We start from the raw sequence: 21,959 nt of genomic DNA on the forward strand, positions 1-21,959 counted from the left end.
AAACAAACCAACAAACTAAAACTGTGACAGATACTGTTTTTTTACCTTCCTCTGACAGATTTATTTGTATCTTCAAAAAGTGCAAATTGTTAGATTGTCAATTGTTACAGAAAAAAAAAATTGTGGGCATTGGCAGTAAGTTAGTACAACTAAATCTCTTTGCCTAATTCATAGTCACTTAAATCTGAAAAAAATTGCAGTCCAATGTGTAGAACTTGGTGATTGTTTACCCTTCCTGTAGTTTATATTCAAGACCCTGAAGTTTTAAAGGTCAGTGTTTGATTTTAAAATCACTGGATGAATTTTATCCATCTTTAAGACTGAATTGAGTTATAACATATCCCATTCTATGCCAGCTTACAAATATCCTCTCAATGCATGGGCTGTTAGACATGTAATTGTATGTCAGCTTGTTACTAAATCAGAACTTGCATCATCCCAGTGCCAGAGGCTTTTGGAGGGACTGGAGGGTAGTTTGTAAACTTAAGCAGATTAGTGGTAAGTGGTGATAAACTGCAGTGTTGTTGTTATCCCTACTTCTTGTTCACTCATTTTTGGGGTCCAGAGGTGCCCTTGGACTATGAGAGGAGTTGTAAGACACTGATGCTTTTTTGGCACGTTGATGGGCAGTGTGTGCTCTGTAAGCCACGTGCTCATGTGTTAAACATCACAGGATATTCTTTTGTTGGAAATAGCCCTAACAGCAGAAAGACATTCTGTGCATGAGGCAGTTATTGCCCATACGTTCTTTTCCTGATAAATGTGTATATTGTGGCCATGTAAAGCCTTGCCCTGTGTCTCTGCTGCTGCTTTGTAAGGATGACATGTTACTGATTTTAAAGTGAGCAAAGAAAGAAAAATCGCTGCCTGTTTTGTAGCAATGCAGACCATAAGTGAGGAAAATGTTAAATTCTTGAGGAAAGGGCTTTTCTGGGAAAATAGAAGTCACAAACTAGAAGCTGTTTGATATCACTGCTTTGGCTTCTGTAGCTTACAGCTTTTTGGTCTGGTTTCATTCTTCTTTTCAGGCTGGTAATTTGATGTGCAGCCTGATAATGAAAAATAAAAAAGTCCCAATCATTGAAATAATTTAATGAGCTTGGTTGTTCTGGATTGACAACTGGAAGTGCTTAACTGTGTGTGCTACAGAGAGGAGAGCAAAACATCATGAAGAGAGAAAGTCTCCCCCAGGACTGTATAGATTTTCCAGTAATGGGCTGCTTGTAGTTAAGGTGACCTATTATTAATCACCTTGTTTTGGACTGAGTAATATTGCTCAGCAAGAATTTTGTTCATGAAATAGTCATTGCAAAAACTTAGAGGAGTGTAGCCATAGGCTGTGTTTGTTTGCCACTGTTTCCACTCATTACAATAGAAGCTTCATCTCTGGAAACATAAAATAGTTTTTCTTTGTGATTTATAGGAAGATGCTTAAAGTAATTCAGCTTGATAAGTAGGTCTTTCAGAAATGATGAAGTGCTTCCTGTTCTTCAAAGAAGAAATAGATACATGTTTTAGGTTATTATATACAGGCTGGCAAATTGCTTGATAATGCTTTCTGTCTTATTTCTATCCCTTGCTCTGAAAAGTAAGAACCCAATAGCTCCTCAGACATCAGCATAAATGATAAACAAACCTGAAAAGGAGCTTTAGAAAAGGGGAGAAGCCTTTAAGAATCAGAGTATCTCCTTGGCCAGCCTGTGACATCTCTGTTGAAAAGAATTCATACCTGACAAAAGAGGCAATTAGTTTGCTGAATGACAACAAGAAATGTCATCACTGGTAGTAAACTGATGACTCTGTTCCTTATTCTGTTGGCAGGTCTTATTATTATGAAGATTAAAGTAATCAGTTTGCTGTCACTTCACCATCCGTACCTTCCTCTCCCTTTCCTCAAATCCCCTGATTTCAGTTGTGTGCTGTTGTGTTTTTACTAATCCTTGCTGGCCTGAAACATTACAATAATCTTGCAATCTGGGTAGAAATATGACCCATAATAAGCATGAGGGTGAAGCAACAATGCTGATAATCATTGCTGAAGGGCTGTTTGTAGCTGTGTAAGGCCAGGGGGGATCTTCTACTCAAAGAAGAAAGCAAAGAGAACAATTAGAAGACCTTATTTTAGTAGCAGATTTATATTTTTTCCTTAACTATCTACAAGAGTTTAGACCCCCTCTGATGTCCTAGCACTGTCTGTTCTTACATGGCATCCTTTCAATGTGCTGTTTACCAAATGTACCCAACCTGAGACCCATTTGTTTCCCGTTCTTTCTCTGTGTGAGAATTATTTCATTCATTGATCTCTCTGTAGTCCTTGTGCTTTGAAGAATTAATTACTTACTTGATTTGAAAGAGCTGTAATATATTGCCAAGCGTATTTAATCTTAAAAAAAATCTAAACCAGAAAAATCAAATAAACAAATGGGTAGATACACAAGTTGTGTTCTAAGATTGGACAGTTAATATTGCAGATGCCATCTTTTCCCTCTGACAGAGAATTCAGTTCAAGGCAGTGTACCTGTAAGTAAAGCTTGAAAGAAATACTGTTCACAACACTTAGTAAGAGATTTGAGATGCCTCTTTTCCTTCAAGAAATAACAAGACTCAGAACGGGGTGAATGTCTGTGGCAACATGTGTAGCATCACACATAAGGCAGTGATCACCTTCTCCCACAGTGATCCTTGCATAGAACAGTCATAGAAATATCTCTACTTCACCTGTAGAGAACCTGTTGACCTCTAGAGTTCAAAAGGCTCATATCTTTCTCTTATTAGCACTTGTTGGGTGAAATGAAGTGAAAAGATTTCTGCCTTTTTCTACTTAACACCCTACTTAAATTCAAGTGTTAAAGCTCACAGGTATATATTGTCCTAATTTGATTTTTTTTTGCATATTTTTCCAAACAAAGCATTTTGTGTCTAAAAGAAGAGCAGGCCCTATTTCTCTATAACGATGAAGTAGCTCTGCGGCTTAAGTGTATATAAAAAAAGTGAAACAAGAGATTTCACATCAGGGCAGACCTGCAAGTAAGCCAAGCTTAATCTGTGACTTTCATGGTTTTGAGTCCCTGGAGTCTGTATTTTGGAGGCATCAATAAGGGGAGGGGAAAAAGGATCCAAGACAAAGCTTTAGACAAAAGAGAAATGCAGATCTATATCTTCTGTCTTCTAAAATGTGTTTACTGGAGCTGTTCATCCTGGCAGTCGCTAAAAGTGCTTTCTGAAGATTTCCAGGTGTCTTGAAAGACTTCAGAATAGAAACATTGTGTTCTCTTTGTAAAAGTGAAGTGTTCTTCTTACCAGGAGAGTTTCAGAAGTTTCTTGCTGGTTGCTTCATCTGAAAAATGCAGGAGGTTTTTGCTTTATAGTTGAGGTGTGTTGTGAACTCTGCTCTTGAGTGATTTGGAGGATGGGTGTAACACAGTCCTGCCTCTTGGGCAGGTGAGATCTGGCACTGAATCTTGTCATGTGTCCTCAAAGTGACTGTGGTGAAGCAGTGATGGTGGAAGTGGCTCTGTTGGGTTGGGAGGGGGTGCCTGGGGGCCAGCCCAGGTGGGCATCCTGGTGGGAAGAGTGGGCAGTTGTGCCTGAACCTCTGCTTTATCTGTCAGGAATTAATGCCCTGTTCAGTTGGTACCATTTTATGGTTTAGGCTGAGGCTGGGACATGCATCTCCTCAGGTGTCATGACAGTAATTGGGAGTGGATCCTACACTGCTTATCTCCAGGGAACAGGGGCCATAACAGCATTCCCTGCTGTAATTATTTCAGTATAGGCTCTAAGTTATAGCTTGAACATGTGGATGTTAAGTGTTTTACACTGTTGTAATTGTAAATCCATATAATTAGACGGGGAGTCTTTTCAAGATGCTGACCCCAGCCTAAGAGCACAAACCAATTTTTATTGATGCTGGTAATCCAGATGACCAGCAATAGATAAGTAAAAGAATGGAAGAGTAAATGAAATTAAATAAACATTCAAAGTTCAACCCTTACTACAGGAAGGGTTAGTTTAGTAATTTAATCATTGGAGTTCAATAGAAGGCCTACTTGTCTATTGTATCTGAAGTGTCAAAGTAGTTGTTCAGCTGCAAAGAGAAGAAAAGCTGTGAGAAAACTACTTGAATGTGTTTTTTAAAAAAGGAACCCACAACAAAGCAATTCTGACAAAAAGAAAAAAAAACAATAAGTTTTTGTTGTTTCTTAAAATAAAGGTACACCCACAAGGACCGTTAGTGCCATGTCAGTCATAACAGATCGTTGTAGCTCAGCCATTATATTGTACCTATGATGCTTAAAAATGTTTTTGAAAAATTGGAGAAGGTTGATTGAACAACAACAAAAAAGGGCAAATCTATTACAACTATTCACTTTAACATGTTAAAATTCACAGTAAATGTATAATTATTTTTGTACACTTAAGCACTTCAGTGAATTCCTTTACTTTTCATATTTACTTTGAAGAGTTACTCGACTCCTTATTACTGGAATTGGTGTGTGTGTATAAATACATATATGCAAAAGTTCAAAAGAGGGTTAAAAGTTAATTACAATAAGTTTTTTTATTCATATACTAAAATTAACTATAAAGATTGATAACATACCTGCAAATTGATATCTGGTCTGGATTATGCCTTGAAGGGAAAAAAGCCTAGTCTTGTAACAATTATTAATATTTTATGCTATGCTGGCACCCAGTACTAGCTAACATAATATAAATAAACAGTAGCATAAAGATTCCAGTTGTTTTAATCTTCATAAAGATGCTGGGCACAAAGGATGAGCTTTGAGAGTTCCTTGGGCAAGTAGATCTGATCTGAGAGGTTTGAGTTTACTCCAACATAAACAAAGCAGTGGACCAGGGAATTTCTAAGAATTTCAGTTACTTTGAAAATGTTTGTACTTTCTAACCACAGAGATTATGGACAAAGACATTTCCTACTGGTGGGACACTAGTGCACATATCCATTTGTGGTAAGCAAACTTATTGTGGCCAGAGCAAGTGTCTTGGAGACACCCTCCATAAAATGTGGTTGTCATGCTGCCAGATACCACAGTACAAGCTTTGTACATATGGGAATGTATTCCTGGTTTTCTGAAAGAAAGGAGGAGGAAAAAAAAGGTAATACAGGTGTGGGATTTTATAGCATTGTTCTGTTGGTAGGGATCTGACAAACAAGCAAACCCCCTTTTTCACAGCCCCAATAAAAAGGGTTTGAAAATCAGATTCTGGAAGACACTTTAGCTCATGTGACTCTGTTTCATGGGATGGTGACTTCACTTGAATTATCCTCTTTATTTGGAAGAAACCTGAACACATAAGTCTCTGTAGGGATTTATGTAAACTATGAATGCCAGCAAACTTCCAGCCTGGGCAATGAGAAGCAGAGGAGGAATGGCTCCAGCCATGGATTTGTTGTGCTGGAGAAACCTCCTATGGAAATTAAAATAACTATGAATTAGAGCAGAGCTTGTTCTCTCATTTTCACACTGTAGGAAGAGAAAAGTTTTCAGGTTTGGAAGAATATTTGGAAACATGAAACTACTTGGGGTTTATCCCTGGTAGCAGGGTTTGGGTTGTTACTAGTAAAGCTTAACTACACGAAGTGTAGTTTTCCCTGGATGTGCTGGAGGACCTGTGGAGGGCAGGCAGCAGGTACTGCTGCACGAGGAGCCTTTTTGCTGCTCTTGTTCCCTCTGTGCTGTGGGACAGTTTGTGATCCGGATCTGTTTATAACTTTTAGGATTGGGTTGACAAGGCCAAGGTGCTTGCAGGTTTTTTGGGGCAGTGCTGCATTCATAACAGCTGTCAGTGAGGTGATCTCATGCTCAGCACAGAGGGCAATCTCAGCAATACGAGTTCCAAATTGAGGAGCGAGGGCTGTGCTGGGGACACTGTTTGGTAGTTAACTTCTCTAGGTTTCCTCTCCTAGCACTGGCTGATAATGAAGTGCACGATTTATGAATGCTGAGGGCACAGTTGGGCTGAACCTGTTGACATCTAAAAGCAGAAAAGAACGTGTTGAGCCTCAGGAAACCATAAAAGCTTTTTATGCTGGTGAATGTGCACTGTGCATTAGGGAGCTGACCTTGGTGCCCCAGCACGTTTAATTTCTTTCTTACTTTTAAATTCTCTGAAATAATTCTTTATTATTTTATTACTTCTGTATTAAAATTATTGCAACTTACAGCTTTCTGTCATGAAACTTATAGTTGATTGATTTCTCTGAGAGTCAGAAACTACTTTTCCTTTATTATTAACATGGCTGACTGCAAGCTCTGGCAAATACAGGACAACTCATCTCCTGCTACTGCATTGGTTTCTTTGTTTATCTACCTCTATTACTATTGAAAAACAGTTTCCCACACTCTGTAACTTACTGAAATGGTACCTGTGGAAGGATTCGGTGACAGTGCAGGGTTTGCTGGTGCTCTGGGCATGGACTTGTGGTGGGTTGGGTGTGAGCTGTGAGGAGAGCCAGGAGATGCTGAGCTGTGCCCTGCCCACGCCCAGAAAGTTGTGTCCTCAGGGCTCTGACTTCCACTTACTGAAATTAAGTCACTGGAGCACACACAGTGACATCTTGGCATTGCCTGTCAGCAGGAGGTCTCGTGTTGTTCAGGGGCTGCTTCACTCTGGAGATGAGCTGTGTGGTTTGCCAGCTCCCATCAAACGTGTGTGGACAAATGCAAAGCTGCAGCAACAAGAAACGCCGTGTTGCTAAAACTGTAAAGAACACCAGAACTAACATGGGCAAATGTGAGTTGTTTATGAAAAATGTGTTAGAAGTGCCATAGGGTGGAATTAGCACTTATAGAGATCTCACTCCCACAGCCTAGAATAGTTTAAAGATGCTGGAAAATAAGGTTCTGCTCTGCTCTCTGGAGATCGTGTCTATTTTGTCGTCATTATTATTGTTCTGAATATTGTTGCCCTTTAATGCCATGTTGTAAAATCCCGGATGTGCTCAGCACTCCAACAATACAGTGCTCAAGATTTTTATTCCCTTAAAAATCAACAGACTAATTTAATTGGTTCCCCCACTTCTTGAACTAGAACTTTGTCAGCAATCACTGTATAACTTACTTGACCTACAAATACAGCTGGGTGTCAGTACATAGATCCCCTTGTGTCCTGCTTTTCCTTTTCTTGTAAGATGGGCAGCACCATTCATTTTAATATTTTTGTAGGAGAGGTGTGTTTACCTTAACTGTGTCTGTTTTCTCCCTGTCTCACTGACTCAGCTCATGATGTGCTGGCCTTTCCAAAATAGCATCTCATATGAAGTTATTGACTTGCTCCAGGACATCTGAGTGGTTTGGTCTTAATTATGCTCCAGATTGTTGAGGTACAGAAGTCACTCTCAGCAGAGCTTAAACAGCATTCTTTGTGTGGTTAATTCTAGTCATTAGTCAGTTAAGGTCAAGTCCTAAATACTGGGCTTGGTTTCTCCTGATGTTATTTTCTGGTACACTCTAACAATGAGGCAAATGAAAGGAAGTGACAGAAGTATTCCCAAACTGCAGGATGGAAAGATATCCTAAGGGAAGTCCCAACCTCTGCTGCATGTTGGTCTGTGTGAATGGCTGGGTTTGAGGAACTCCTTTGTGTATGGCAGCATATTCTCAGTGTTCCTGCCACGTGCCAGCTCTGATGGATAATGATGGCAGTGAGAGTGGGAGTGCTGAGGGGTCAACTGGCTCTTTGTGAACCCAGGTGTGGTGGCAAATGCTTAATAATAAATTATTCTTGTCACTACCACAGAGAAATAAAAAAAACAAAACAAAAACCAAAAAAGTTGATTATAACTTTCCTCTTGTAAGCAAGAGGTAAACCTTCAGAAAAGATGCAAGAGTCAAAGGATTGATTTGTTGTAGAGGATAGTTGGAGGAGACAGCAAATCAATTTACTGAAGCAAGAAGTTGGTGGGAGGGTCTACCAGGATTTTTGGCTAGGGAGGATAAAGTTAAATGGTGCCCCGAAGTAAAATGATGGAGATGAAGGTGGACATTTCTGAAATGAAAGAAGGGAATGTGGAATTAAATGCAGATCTCATAGCAGCAAAGAAGCCACTCTTGGGGTTGGGAATTTATGATCGAGGTAAATTAAAGAAGCCAATTGTTGGCAGAAAATTGCTTGAAGAAGTTTTATATACCAGGGATGTCTTCATAAGGACTGAGAAAGACTGGGAGAAGAAAAACATCAAATCCTAATGTGTTTCTGGGAGGGAAATGTTTCCATTTTTTAAAGCTTAATCTGATTTCTGCTTGAGATATAACATTAAACTTTTGCTAGGAGAGGACTATTTAAGACTTTACTTGAGCTGTGTAATTTCCTGTATAGCCATCTTAGCCTTTTATGATAAGATTCTTCCACACTAATTTTTGCTGAAACAAACTGGTTTCCTTAAAGTGAATCAGTGGTACTTCTACAGTAGAGAATTTCCTTAAAGTAAGAGGCTAATTTTGAAAAAAATGTGCAAAGTAGAAAAAGTTCCACAGTGTTTTTTGTTTGGGTTTATTTTTTTGTTATTGGTTTGTTGTTGTTTTTTTTCCTATTTGCTTGTTTGCTTTTCTATAAATCTTGGTGTTGTCATAGTTCCTACGTTTATAGACATAATCTGAAGGAAAGTTGAAATATAAATTCTGTATTATTGGTATTTCATCTAGTGAGGAGTGAGTGTAGATCCTCTGTGTGATGGGGTGGGTAGCAGGAGAGGGACAGATAATTAAATCTGGAGTGTGATTCATTGATGTGTTAAGAATAGAACTATAATATGTCATGATACTTTCCTGTCTTCTATTTACTGCTCTTGGCCTTGCTAAGATTGTTTAAAAAGAGACTAAAGATTCGCTGGTGTAATTCCTTTAAGAATTTCCATGAAACAGAGATGCAAGGTTATGTAAAATTCCTCACTCTCAGGATTCAGGACAATGTAGGATTAGGTCTATAGTCTTGAGGTTGTTTGTAATACATATTTAACACAGAAAAGAGTTTTGCATTTCTTATTTGATCTTCAGCTTTCCACAAGTCTTCCTCCATCCCTGCTGATGTATCTTTTGTCTCACATCAGTTGTGTGACACATTCACTTTGCTGTGTATCATAAGCAGGTGGTTTTGAAGGAACTCTTTTGTCATTTTCTTTGTATGTCATTTACAAATTTTATTAATTATTTTAGCTGTGATTTTTATATTTGCAGTGGTTTAACTTTCCTGGTATAATCAGTGTTTGTCTACAAAGGAGAACAAATGTCTTTTCATTCCCTGATTCAAAAGATTTGCCTTTTTGTGCTTTTCAGTTAGTACCTTAATCAGCAGTGTCTCAGCACCCAGTGGCTGAGCAGCAGTGCCATTTTTCTTCTCATTTGCTTTTTCCATTTCAGCTCTTTGTTTGCTGAAGGGATAGAATGTGCTGACAGTTTTGGGGTGTTGTCAGCACAGGTTCCTCGGGCTGGCAGGAATGAATCTTGCTGAGGGTGTTTGTGCCAGGCACAGGGCACGTTCTGCTGTGCTGCATCCCAACTGAATGTGGGAATCCTGCAGGACATGCCAAGTCCATGCTGTTTGAGTCCCCCTTCCCTCGTCCTGAGCAGCGGAGTGTGTGTGCTCAGCTCTGGAGAGGAGCAAAGGGAAGAGGAGCTGCTGTGTTGGCACATCCAGCCCATCTGCACTGCTTGGCACTGCCTGGGAAATTGTGGGTTTTTTCAGTCCTCAGTTTACACAGGTTCTTTCTCCAACTGCTCCCTTTGTGATAAGTCTGGAATAGTAAAGAAAGGAAAAATATTATTTTTACCTTTGAATGCTGAGGTTTTATATATGTATAGATAGATCATGATATGTTTACATTCTTGTAATAATGGTGGTTTATCTTTATTTATGTTGTAACAGAACTGACAAGAATATTTAAAGATAGTGGGCAAAGTGTTTTCTATTTACCTCCTTCAGAAATAGATCATATAAATATCTTTTTCAGTTTTCACATAATAATGAGCTATATTTGTATTTAAAATATTAAATAGTCTGTAAAAAATAAAGAATACGGACCCATAATATTTTTTGGTTAACTTGTGGGTTCTGATGTTTTGAAGTTATTTTTGGTGTGGTGATTTGTTGTTATTTGGGCTTTTTGTTTGATTTTGGATATTTGTTTTTGTGGAGGATTTTAGTCTTTTGTTGTTTTAGGTTTTCTTTATTAATTTTAAACCAGTATTGTCCCCAAAAAGTCACTTAGGGGAAGTTCAGATCTCTCATTTCAGTTAGTACTTGGCAAGGTGTAGGAATTGGAATAATGAAGAACACAGAGAGCATCATCTGATCAGGTGCAAGGGTCACGCTTATGTAAATTGTGAAAGTGTTTCTTATTCCATAAGAGTAAGAATTCCTTAAGAATTTGGACAAGGAGGTTTAGTGTAGTAATCCAGAGATAACAATGTTTTTGTTTTTAGTGGAATACATAACCATAGGTATGCATAGACTTGCAGAACCCTATAGAAAACTATCACAACCTTTATAAGTGAGATTATTCCTGGTCTGTTGCACATAGACAGAATAACACACTTTATAATTAATCAATAAAAGCAGCTACTGAAATACAAGTCTGATTTCACTGCCATATGTTATTACACTGATTGTGTGCTTGATCTAAGACAAGTAATAATTCAGTGTAATAGTTTAGAAAGCCAGTGATGGCCACATTCGGTGGTTTTGCTGCTGCTTTCCACATGCTCCAAATGTGTATTTGCAAATCTTTTCTGTTGAGTCAGATATGCAAACTTGCACCAGAATAATGCTTTAATGGTTTTTCTCATTAACTATTTCCAAAGTCTCAAATTACTCATGGAATGTGCATTATTGGGAAAAATGAAAGCAATTCCCATAATAAGCAAATTACCTTTTTTAATGTGTATAAAATCCTAGTTCCTTTGACCTTGTTTTCCACTAGGATGTAGTTTTTATGTCTACAAAATTTCTAAAAAGAGGGTGATTTCAAGTGATCTTTAGTTTACTAAGTTCATATTTATGGCTCTATCTACCTGCAAATAGAATATTTACTTACTGAAATTAGCAATTCCATTTTTTGGGCTTTTTTTGAAGAATATGTAGAGATTTGGTGGAAAAAATGAAGTTCAGTCTGGCAAAGGTTTCTGTAATTCTTTATAAGTTGTCTCAAATTGAAGTCTCTGCTGTCATGACTTCTCTATTTTTGATGGTCAGACAAGCTGGAATTAAACCAGACCATGTATATGTACATGCACATGCCCTGGATTCAGCACTGAATATTGTTTCCAAATGTTCTTAAAGAAATTCCAAGAGTTTCATGTATGGTTTGGGGCCAGAGCTGGTAACTGAGTATCCAACCATTGTTGGGAAGGGAGATGCAGAGAGATCAACAATGTAAGAGTCTGTTTTACAGAAGTGCAGAACAAAATGAAATACATTTCATTTTGAGACACATGAAATACATTCATTGTGAGATACTTCTTGACACAGCTGAAATATTTGAAATCTGGAGTGGCTCTGGAAATCAGGGAGTGACAGTGTGTGTGTCAATCTGCATCTGTTTTGAAAGGTGTCTCCTGAATTCCAACCTTATACCTTATCAAATCTACTTCCAGTATTCCAGTCTACTTATCACAGTAGTTTTCTTACCAATCTTATCAAAGAGGGGAATTTTCTCTCATCTTGTCATTAGAAATAAAAATTGCCTGTTGCCTGAAAAATTACTGGATGTGTGGCTCTGCTCTTTAGTTTACTCTTGTCTAAATAAGAAAAAAGTATATATATTTTCACAGGAGTGATACTAATATCAGTTCATTATTCTTTTAATGAAACAAGGACTGTGCTTGAAAAGTTTCCCTCTACAGATGTGATTAGTGGAAGCTGACCTGCATTGATTAATTTAATAATGGGTTTACAGAAGATTGAATTTCAGATACTGTGTTCTGGGGTTTCTTTTTCTCTTTCCCTCACCCTGACCTGAGAGTGGTAAAAAAATCTCTCATTCTTGAATAACATAAAATAGAATAAAATAGAATAGAATACATGGGAATTGTCAGGAAATGTATCTGAGAAACATGGTGTGTCAGGACTTCAATACACTTTGAAATAGTAAGTCAGATTGGACTTGGACTTAGGTACAATAAAGTTTGCAGAAGACAGAAACTCATTTATCTTAAGTGAAGACACCTTGAAGATTGTTTAGAAATCCTTAACACCACTGCAACTCCTGCTTGTCATGTTCTTCAGTACTTGGGAAATACTCTCCTTGCCTCGTTCATTATTCAAAAGTTTTGGATGTCCCCTCAAACCTTTGTATTTTTAATTGTCATTTTGTCTACAAAACTTATGAGAAGAATGTTTCTTCTGTGTTCATTATTTTATCTTCTAAACTTTACTTAGCTTCTTATCTTGCCCTCTGTCTCTGCTACATAAATGTGCTCTGAGTGTTTTCCTGATTAGAGCAAGGACAAGAAAATTGATCAAACAGAGGTAATACTCTTACTAAATTCTTAAGTTTTCAAGTTAAGCCAACCCAATATCTGGGCCAAAGCATCTTGTAATGTCTGGACAATAATGAGAGCACATCTGTTATAATAAATTCCCTGAATCCTTTGAAGTACGACTCAAACCCCAGTGAGAATGTCTCTGAGCCTGCCTGATTTGCACTCCTGTCCCCATGTCCCAAGGACACAAATCTGCCACAGTTATGGAGGCAGTTAAGAGTCAGTGAAGTTCCTTGGCCTCAGTCTGTTGAGACTTGGAAAATCTCTTCATTTTGTGAAGCTTCTCCGAGTGATGTCCTGCTGGGGCTTCTGATGAATTTTAGGTTCCCCCTTGCTGAAGGGCAGCACAGCACACAGATTACATAAGTCAGGAAGAGAAGTAATTTCATATTATTTATCATATTTAGCTGAAATACAATCAAGTTCACAAATTTATAATTCTTTCTGAAATTGAATGACTATTGTCTTGACAGCAGCCTCTCTGAGCACAGAGAAATGTGTTACAGCAAAGCAGGATTTGTCCTGGAACTCCTGAAGTGATTCCTGACAGAGCCAAGAGGGGCTTGGCCTAACACAGGAGTATTGGGGGAGATGTGCTGGGGCTTTGTGGGTATCTGGGATTATACTTTCCCACTGAGAACAATAAAAGAGTGTGTTCATCCTGTTTTTCTTGCTGCAAGGAAGGTGTGCACAGCTGTTTCAAAGAAGGGAAGCAGCAGAGAAGCCAACAGGCAGCAGCTTCTTTTGGGGAACAAAAACGCAATACAACTTTGAGTAGATTTTATTAGAATCCTGTTGAGATTGTGGGCTCTGTCCTTACCCCATGTACGGTAACAAATGATACGAGTGTGTGCTTGTACATGTCTGTGTTCATAATGATATTCAGGTATCTTTTTCCTGAGTTGTGCTGATCCAGTCCCCAGCCCTTCTTGGCTCCAGGAGGACAATGATCTCCCCTGCACTGACCTGCCTGGGAGCAGCTGGAGCCTCTCCTACCTCTAACTTACCTTTGGTGACTCCTACATGCCTTTGCCTGTTCCTCCCTATTTTACAGCTTACATTGTTTGCATTCAGTCTGGCTTCTCTGCCATAGGTTACAACACAGGCTGAATAATATCTGCCCAGACATGATAAGGAAAAAATAAAGCTATTTCCAAGCATATTTCCTTATCTCTTGAGGGATTATTTATGGTACAATTGCCTGTTCTGGACATGCTCTTGCCACCTGAAGAACAATCTCACTTTTTATTTTACTTCATAGACTAAGAGCTACAATATGCACTAGAAAAATCAAACATACTTTGTAAGACGAATAGTCACAGCTGGGGATAAGGAATATAAATAGGATGACATCAAATGAAAAGAACTGATGATCCAACAAGGCTTCTATAGATCATGTTGTCTCTAATGTCAGGAGAATTGCAGATTAGTCTTGCTGCTCTTTATGAGTAAGCCTATTTATCAACTTTCTGGAAAAATCTAATTTAAGGTGGCACATTTTCCTTAGTTCTGCCACACTTCAAAGCTTAAATCATAGGGGTTGGTCAGCCATTCTCTCCTGGCTGTAATTGGTGTGTGAGATTCCTGTCCAGGCCTTTCTCCATCAACCAGGTCCCTGCTACTCCTGGCAGACTCTGATAATGGAATTTTAGTTTGCTTGATTAGTCAAATAAAAAAAAAACCTCGCAAGCCTTACCTTTTAACAACTTTATCCAATTCTGACTTAATGCTCAGAGAGAAAGAGCAATTTAAATTGCAAATATTCTTTATAAGAAGCTGGATTTCTGTAAAGTGTAACTTAGTCATGCCATAGAGGAATGGGATGACAAGTCCTGGAAAAAAAAACACCTTTGGACCAGGTGGATCCAGGCGGAGACTCTGCTTTTTTCCTGAATAACCTACAGAACATGAAGCTATTTATGACAAGATATAACAAGAAATGTGAATTTTAACTGCTCTGGTGAAAATATGGAGGAATATAAAATTTCCTATATTTGCTACAATGTACTACATTTTTAACATGATGCTTTATATGTGAGTCACAAAAAGGATTTGTGTACATTTATATTCATTCTTGAAAAGCTAAACAGAACTCGGGGAAGTAAAACAAGCTGTTTGATATTATGTTTTCTTTCCCCTTTCACTTGATGTAAGAATACCTTAGCATAGAATGTCACATTAGTTTTATATATGTAAATAATTTCAAGTCAAAACATGTAGTGTGAGCATATTTTATCAGTTATTACCACTAAGCTTTTTACATGTATGAACCAAAAAAGAAGCTTTGAGTTTATCAGAATTTAAAGCAATTTTTCTCCTTTAGGATTACTTGAATTTGTTAGGATTCCTCTGTTCTTATATGAGAAAGCATTTAACTGGGCATTGATTAAGAAATTTTTTATTACTTTTAAATCTGTCAGAATTGTTTGTGTGTTATCAACGATGTGCAAGATAAACAGAAGGACAACACACATCTGATTGTAACTTTAAAATCAACTGTACGGTAGCTTTCACTTGCAAATTCTCAGACAGGCATTTTCTTGGGCATTTCAAAATGCTGCTATTCTTACAGCTTTAGGAAAAATCCATATAATTCCTGTGCATGACATTTTGAAAAGACCAGAGCTGTGAATATCACACCTGATTGCTTTCAAGTCAAAAGCTTTCATGTGCAGGAAATAATGTTTCAATTAAAAAAAAAAAGGGAGAGAGGAAGGAGGTCATTTGATATTACTATGTTGCATTCGATATCATGTACAAGAAAAGAAAATTAAAGCAATTTCAATAGGCTGCTGACTCGGAGCTGAATAGATTTAAGCATTTGCATCACTTGTTCAAAAGGTTGAGAGGCCACAATTTTAGTATCAAATTACTGTATCAACTCTCAGAACTTGGTGGTCTCAGTCTCTTGATTTTTTTTTTTTAAATTTTGCTTCTGCTGGTTGCTGAACACCTGAACTTATTCTCTGTTCTTGCTTCAACTTTGTCATGTGGTGTCTGAAATCTGTAATTCTCTCCTATAATTTCAGCTGTGAAGACACTGTGTAAGATTGAAAATACAAACAGCAGGTGGAAAAAATTTCCACACGTTAGCATGGTGAATTTGCTTTTTGCTTTTCTGTGTGAACTGTATTTGATTTACAATTAAAGTGTATATATATGTGCACTTGTAAGATTAGTGAGCATTTTAATTTTTAATGCTGCACACACTATCTGACATTTCCCTGGGGATTCAGAGGAAATCCTTTCTCCTTACATAAAACCAACAAGATGCATTTACCCTAAAATTACCCTTGAAATAGATACTTCTTTTAGTAATATTTAGAATAATTTCTCCCCAATGACATCTCCTTTGCTGTATGATGCTTGGTAATTGGATCCTGAAATGCAGACTTGGGTTTTGCTTGTGTTTGGGTTTCTTTGCAGAACCATTAAGAAAAAGCATTTGCCATGTGAAGATTCACCATGTAGGGATGGATTTGCTGGCTGTATAAAAAGCATTGTTCTTCCATGGATGACCTCCTTGCACAGAATGATACTTTTATCCTTCTCTACATCATTATGTTTGCTGTACAAAAATCCTGCTGTGCTACATCATAATAACGTGTAATCTTCTTGCTCAGTTTAGCTGAGATTTAAGGAGCCGCTGCTCATGGAAGCAGTTTCTAAAGTCTGATCTATAATTTACCAGAATCAACCAGGCAAAAGAGCAAGAGGCTTTATAAGAGGGATACAGCCCTTAAAACTCTTAAATGAAGATTAGTTTAAAGTTTTACAATCCGGTACAGAACCATCTGGCAAATCTCATGTCAGGCTTTGTTAAACCTCTGAGCTTTCCTAGTGCTCTGCAGTCCTTCCACCCCCACCCCACGCCCTGCCTTTATCTCCCCTTCCTCAGCCTCCTGCCCTGCACACACTTCACTCACAGATATGTTGGGGTAAAAGATGTAAAAAATGTTTCAGCCTAGGGCCAAGTTTTTCCTAGGAAATAGTGTACCATCTGTAAGTGCTGGAGGCTGTGGGTGAGCTGCACCTCTGGAAATCCTGGCCTGGTGCTGACTGGGGATGCACTGGGTGACTTACTGCATCTTTGAAGAGGCCACTTGCAAGATGAAAGCTGCCTGTTGGCAGCAGCATTAGAGACTTGCTGGGTTAAAGTGTGACTTTTGAGTCCAAGGAATCACTGAGAGGATGTACAGACACATCACAAGGTATTTTGATACTTTCAGAAATGGAGCTGCAGTTGTTACAGCCAAAAGGGTGTAGAAGTTTTTGGGGGTGATTCCAGGCTGCTGTTCAGTGACTGCTCCCATTGCTACTAAATCACATTTCAGGGTTCCTGCTGACATCTCCACAAAGGGGTTTTTATCTGTATGTTTATTTGTGTTCTTGTCCTTTGGCACAAGGCAGACACTTGTTTCTTGAACACAAAGCAAAAGCCTTCCCAAAGGAATCCTTCCTTGATTTCAGCTGTCCTATGGCTTTCTCATGTACTTAAACATTTATCTAAAGCTTGGAAACTGAGAACAGACTATTTTTTTTTAACAGTCTGTTAAGTAAACTTACATTATTATCACTGAAATTAACCCTTCTGTTCACCTTTCACGTAAAGGATCTTGGGAAGCTTAAGGAGAGGACTTCAAGAATCCAATTACCTGAAATCAACTTAGAGGCAAGAAGGAGGCATTGTTAATGGAGATAATCTCCTTCTCAGGCTTACAGCATCCCTCTGCCTCAGTGTGATAATAAAGACATTCTGCCTGGACAGTAAAATCACTGTACAGGACTCCCTGATTATAATGGGGGAGAGATAAATGGTCAAGTCTGCAGTTCCCATCTAAAAATGCACCTTTTGGCAGACAGACAGAGGTTACCCCAAATACACACTGGCAATCCCAGCTGACAGTGTAGAATAGCTAATCCACTACTTATCAAATGCCTTTTGCTCTTTATTTCCTAAATTTCACTTCAAGCCATATAGGTTTTCAGCATGGAAAACAATTACACAGAGTACTTTTTTTCTTCCCCCTCTAAAGTGCAGGAGTGGAACTCTTGGAATCAGACAATCTTAATGCTGCTGTAGCAATTTTGTAAGGCACCAGAGAAAAATGCATTGTATTATCTTTGAATTTCAGTCTGCTTTTGCTTCTCACAGCAATCAATAACCATTAGAATTAGTGGTGATGCTATCTGTATAGATAATTTTAGGACTTTTCCAGAAATTGAAATAGGTAAGCCAAAATTGTCATGTTATAACTTTTTTTTTAACCCTGATAAATCCAGATTTTCAGATTTGCTTTGAAAAAAAAAGCAAAAAACCTTCCAATAGAAAAGCAGGAGGGAATGAAGGTGACACTTAGCAGAACAGATCCTGTAGTTAGTATTGGAATAAAAAGTTTAAGGGCCAGAACAAATTCTCTTTGCAGCATGGAAAATGGTAGTCATTGAAAAATTAGTCTTATCCATGGGTCAAGTAACTATAAATTTTTATGGATTCCTGCTAAGGAGGCTGAGGCCAAACAAAAGTAATTTAACTTCTCTCCAGCAGAAAGGGAAGGACTTTCCCCCAATCATAGAATCGATTGGGTTTGAAAAGACTTCAGAGATCATTGAGTCCAACCCTTGGTCCAACTCCAGTCCCTTTACCAGATCATGGCACTCAGTGCCACGGCCAAGCTCAGTTTGAAAACCTCCAGGGATGGGGAATCCACCCCCTCTCTGGGCAGCCCATTCCAATGCCTGAGCACTCTCTCTGCAAAGAATTTTTTCCTGATATCCAACTTGAATTTACCCTGGCAGAGCTTGAGCCCATCGTGCCCCCTTGTCCTATTGCTGAGTGCCTGGGAGAAGAGACCAACCCCCACCTGGCCAGAACTTCCCTTCAGGCAGTTCCAGACAGTGCTGAGGTCACCTCTGAGCCTCCTCTTCTCCAGGCTGAACACCCCCAGCTCCCTCAGCCTTTCCCCCCAGCACTTGTGCTCCAGTCCCTTTTCCAGCCTTGTTGCTCTTCTCTGGACCTGCTCCAGCACCTCAATATCCTTTCTGAACTGAGGGGCCCAGAACTGAACACAACACTCAAGGTGTGGCCTCCCCAAGGCAGAGTCCAGGGGAAGGGTCACTGCCCTGGGCCTGCTGGCCACGCTAGTTTTGATACAGCACAGGATCCCATTGGCCTTCTTGGCCACCTGGGCACACTGTTGGCTTTTGTTGAGCTTCCTGTCAATGTTAGAGGATGGATGTGTTTTGTGTTAGAACAGCTGCTACAGCTCAGGAGTTGGGGCTCTGGGAAGTGAGGGGTTCAGCCTTCCCTTTTCCTCACCGCTATCCCTGTTCTACACAGGGGCCCAGGCAGGGGGAGCTGGATTAATACCCCGGGGCAGGGAGGGAATGGGATTGAGTCTAATGGAGAAAACAGCCTGAGATTAGCCGTGTCTCTTCATGGATCATCCAAACCTGTGCAGGCACCAGAAGCTGACTTCAGATTCCATCAGAAGGGACCAAGCACTTGGAAGACCAGTTTGAACTGTCTCGTGTTTCAAAGTGAGGATCACTCTGTAGCATCTTAAAGATGAAAACGAAGTCAGACATAAAACCCTTCCATAATCTTTAAAATCTATTTTACAATTTATTTTCTCGGTTAGATTTTTGGAACCCTGGATATTACCTGTCAAGTTGTCATAAGTAATCATATGTTTGTTAACTTATTTCTTCCAATAAACAACAGGAAATATTCATGATGAATTTAATTTTTCCCTCTAAAAATATTTAATAACTACTTTGATTAAATATTAACGGTTTCTTGTGCTGCCATAATTAGCCAGAAAATTCCAGATATCAGCAAAATATTTTGTGCACAGTCTTTTTACTCCCTGGCTATTATGTCGGGCTCTATTGATTGCTAACATCAGTGATCTGGGTAATTTCTAGGTGGTCAGCTGGAAGACTGATGAGACTTGGCTGTGTGATGACTCAGCAAACTAAAACTTTTTATATTGAAAATACCTGAAAATTGGACATTCTGTGTATAGACAGCCTTGCCTGGCCTTGGGGGACAGGTGAAATTACTCCATTTCCCACTGGGCAAAAGGGACGAGTGACAAAAAGGAAACCTTTTCAGCCAGCAAGACCCTCTGTGGTTTCCAGCCTGGTTTTGCCTTCCTCAGTGCCTGTACCACAGCAGTGATACAGAGTGTCAGGGGATGATGGAGGGCAAAGTGCCTCTCCCTCAACTCTGGTCAGGGGGAGATCTGGGGAGGTGTTGGATGAATGACAGAAACTGGATCAGTTGTCTGGGTACACCCTGTGCTCGTGGAACTGTAGTTGGCTGTAACAGGAGGGACAGGTGGTTCCTCAAACGTGGAAAGAACTTGATTTATTCCCAAAGTCAAGGCTGCCTGCTAGAGAAATTGTAATTGGTGAGTGTACAAGAGCTAAGGGAGCTCTAATGGCACTGCTGAAACCATAATGTGATATCCAGGTTGAAATAATTCCATCTTTATCTCATTATGGGCACAATTTTCTTCTATGTGTGAAACTTAAATGTCAAATTGAGGAAGTGGAGGCAACATAAACAAAAGACTGCAGGCACAGTCTATTGTTTCTTCAGAGGGATCGTAGAAGCTGCAAAAGGCTGTGGGAAGATGCTCCAAGCAAAATGGGCAGATAAAGGCTTCCAAAAACTCCCGTTTTACCAAGAGCTTCTTTATGTGGGCTGGAAGAAAGAAGCTCCTGGGAGGATTCTCACTCTCTTTACCACATTATTCTCTATAAAAGAGAAGAGAACTTGTGGATAAGTGCTGCTTATGTGATCCATTAGCAATGTGTGTGTATCTCAGCGAGGGGTAAGTGAAGAGCTTCCTTCTGGCAGTACAACTGCAGCAGTAGCAGGTAGTCAGAGCAGGTACTCCCACCTGGAGGCTGGAAGCTGCAGCAGATGTGCTTCCAGTCAGCAGTTTGGGCACTGGCTCGGTGTGAGTTGTCCTGAGTGACCTCACAGCTCAGGTATAACATGCTTTCCTCCCCTGAAAAGTGATAATGCAAATGTGCTGCCAGGTCCTCCATGGCAAACCAGACCTGTTTGTGTAGGGCCTTTCATTTCTCTGAAAGAGTATTGTCTAAGTTGGAATGAGAGCTTGAAAGATGTTTCCTTTGAGGAAAGTCTGTAGAAAATGAAATCAGTTACTTCTTAGTTTTGTCCTTCCATGTCCTTCGGGGTGCTGACTGAACAGCAGTTGCCTCAGAGTCTGCACTAATCCCACTCTTTCTCTGTCTTGTCCCTGCATTTTGGAGCTTGACTTCAGAGTGGGGTGAAAAAGGATCTCTTTGGTGTGTAGAGGGAACAGTAGGAAGTAAATGGTGCTGGTGCATAGGAAATTCAGCACTAAGAGTGTTTGGAGTCTACTTTGTGATATATAAGACTTAAGAACATGGGTTCCAGTGTTAGTCTCAAGCACTTCAAGTATTGTTTCACCTAAATGTACACTTGATTTTTCCTTTGGCTTTCTGCTGTAGTATAGAACTCACTGGACAAATGCATAAAAAACTGATGTGAAATTCCAACAAAAGTGATTTCTCAAGAAGTTGTGGTTTTTTATGTCTGTTCCTGGCAGGTTACCTTGTGTGAAATTGTAATGGTATCTTGGTGCTACAATTGATATGTTTAATAATTTTCATTATGTGTTTGGGTCCCTTTGATGCTTGATGATTACATTTAAAGCAAGATTATAAGGTAGAATACATTTGCTTTTGAACAGATGAAAAACACAACCTTCCCTTTCCAGATGCATTCATTTTAACTCTGTTTAGCATTCACTAAATCTGTGGTTATTTTTTCTTTTGAAATGCACTTATTGTTCTATTTCAAGAATGAATTATGTTCCTTTGATACTTCAAAATATAAGACAACAAAAATGGTAAAAATGATTGCTTGTAATCTATTATTACAGGCAATCCAACCTGCCAAAACACAATTGCCTTTTAATAAGATGGTTTTTTGAAAGAAGCCCTGTGAATGCTCCATGCTAACTGAAGTTGCTCATAAATTGTGTATTTCAATAAGTGTTTCCTTTTAAGTGGCCATAGTTTGCTGCATGAGACAGAAATTCCAATGGCATCTCTCCTGCTCTTTGTCAACCCTTGCAGTCTCCATGGGCATTCAGATGGCTCTGATGTGAGACTTGGATAAGAAGATATTTGTATTACATATTGTCAAAGGCCGTGTTCAAAGGGTAGTACATTAGTGATGTTGTACTTCAGGAGGAAGAAAGTAGAGGCACTACTTAAAAAGTGTATTTTAACAGAGGTTTCTTTTTTTTGTGAATGCCACTATTTCTGTTTTATGACAGCAAAAAGAAATAGGGAGAAAGAAAATATGAGACTTTTATGCTTTATAAGAATGTGTAAAGTTCCTTCCCTGGGGGATTCATATGGAGAAAATTACAAGGAATCAAGATCCTG

General features: G+C 39.1%; 1 protein-coding gene across 3 annotated transcripts in view; it reads left to right on the forward strand.

Moving 5' to 3' along the window:
* PCDH11X (protocadherin 11 X-linked) overlaps nt 1-21,959 on the forward strand; it is a 450,745-nt gene that overhangs the window by 185,298 nt on the left and 243,488 nt on the right. The window lies entirely within an intron of this gene.

The sequence above is a fragment of the Pithys albifrons genome, chromosome 14 (assembly GCF_047495875.1).
Source record: "Pithys albifrons albifrons isolate INPA30051 chromosome 14, PitAlb_v1, whole genome shotgun sequence".
Lineage (NCBI taxonomy): Eukaryota > Metazoa > Chordata > Aves > Passeriformes > Thamnophilidae > Pithys > Pithys albifrons.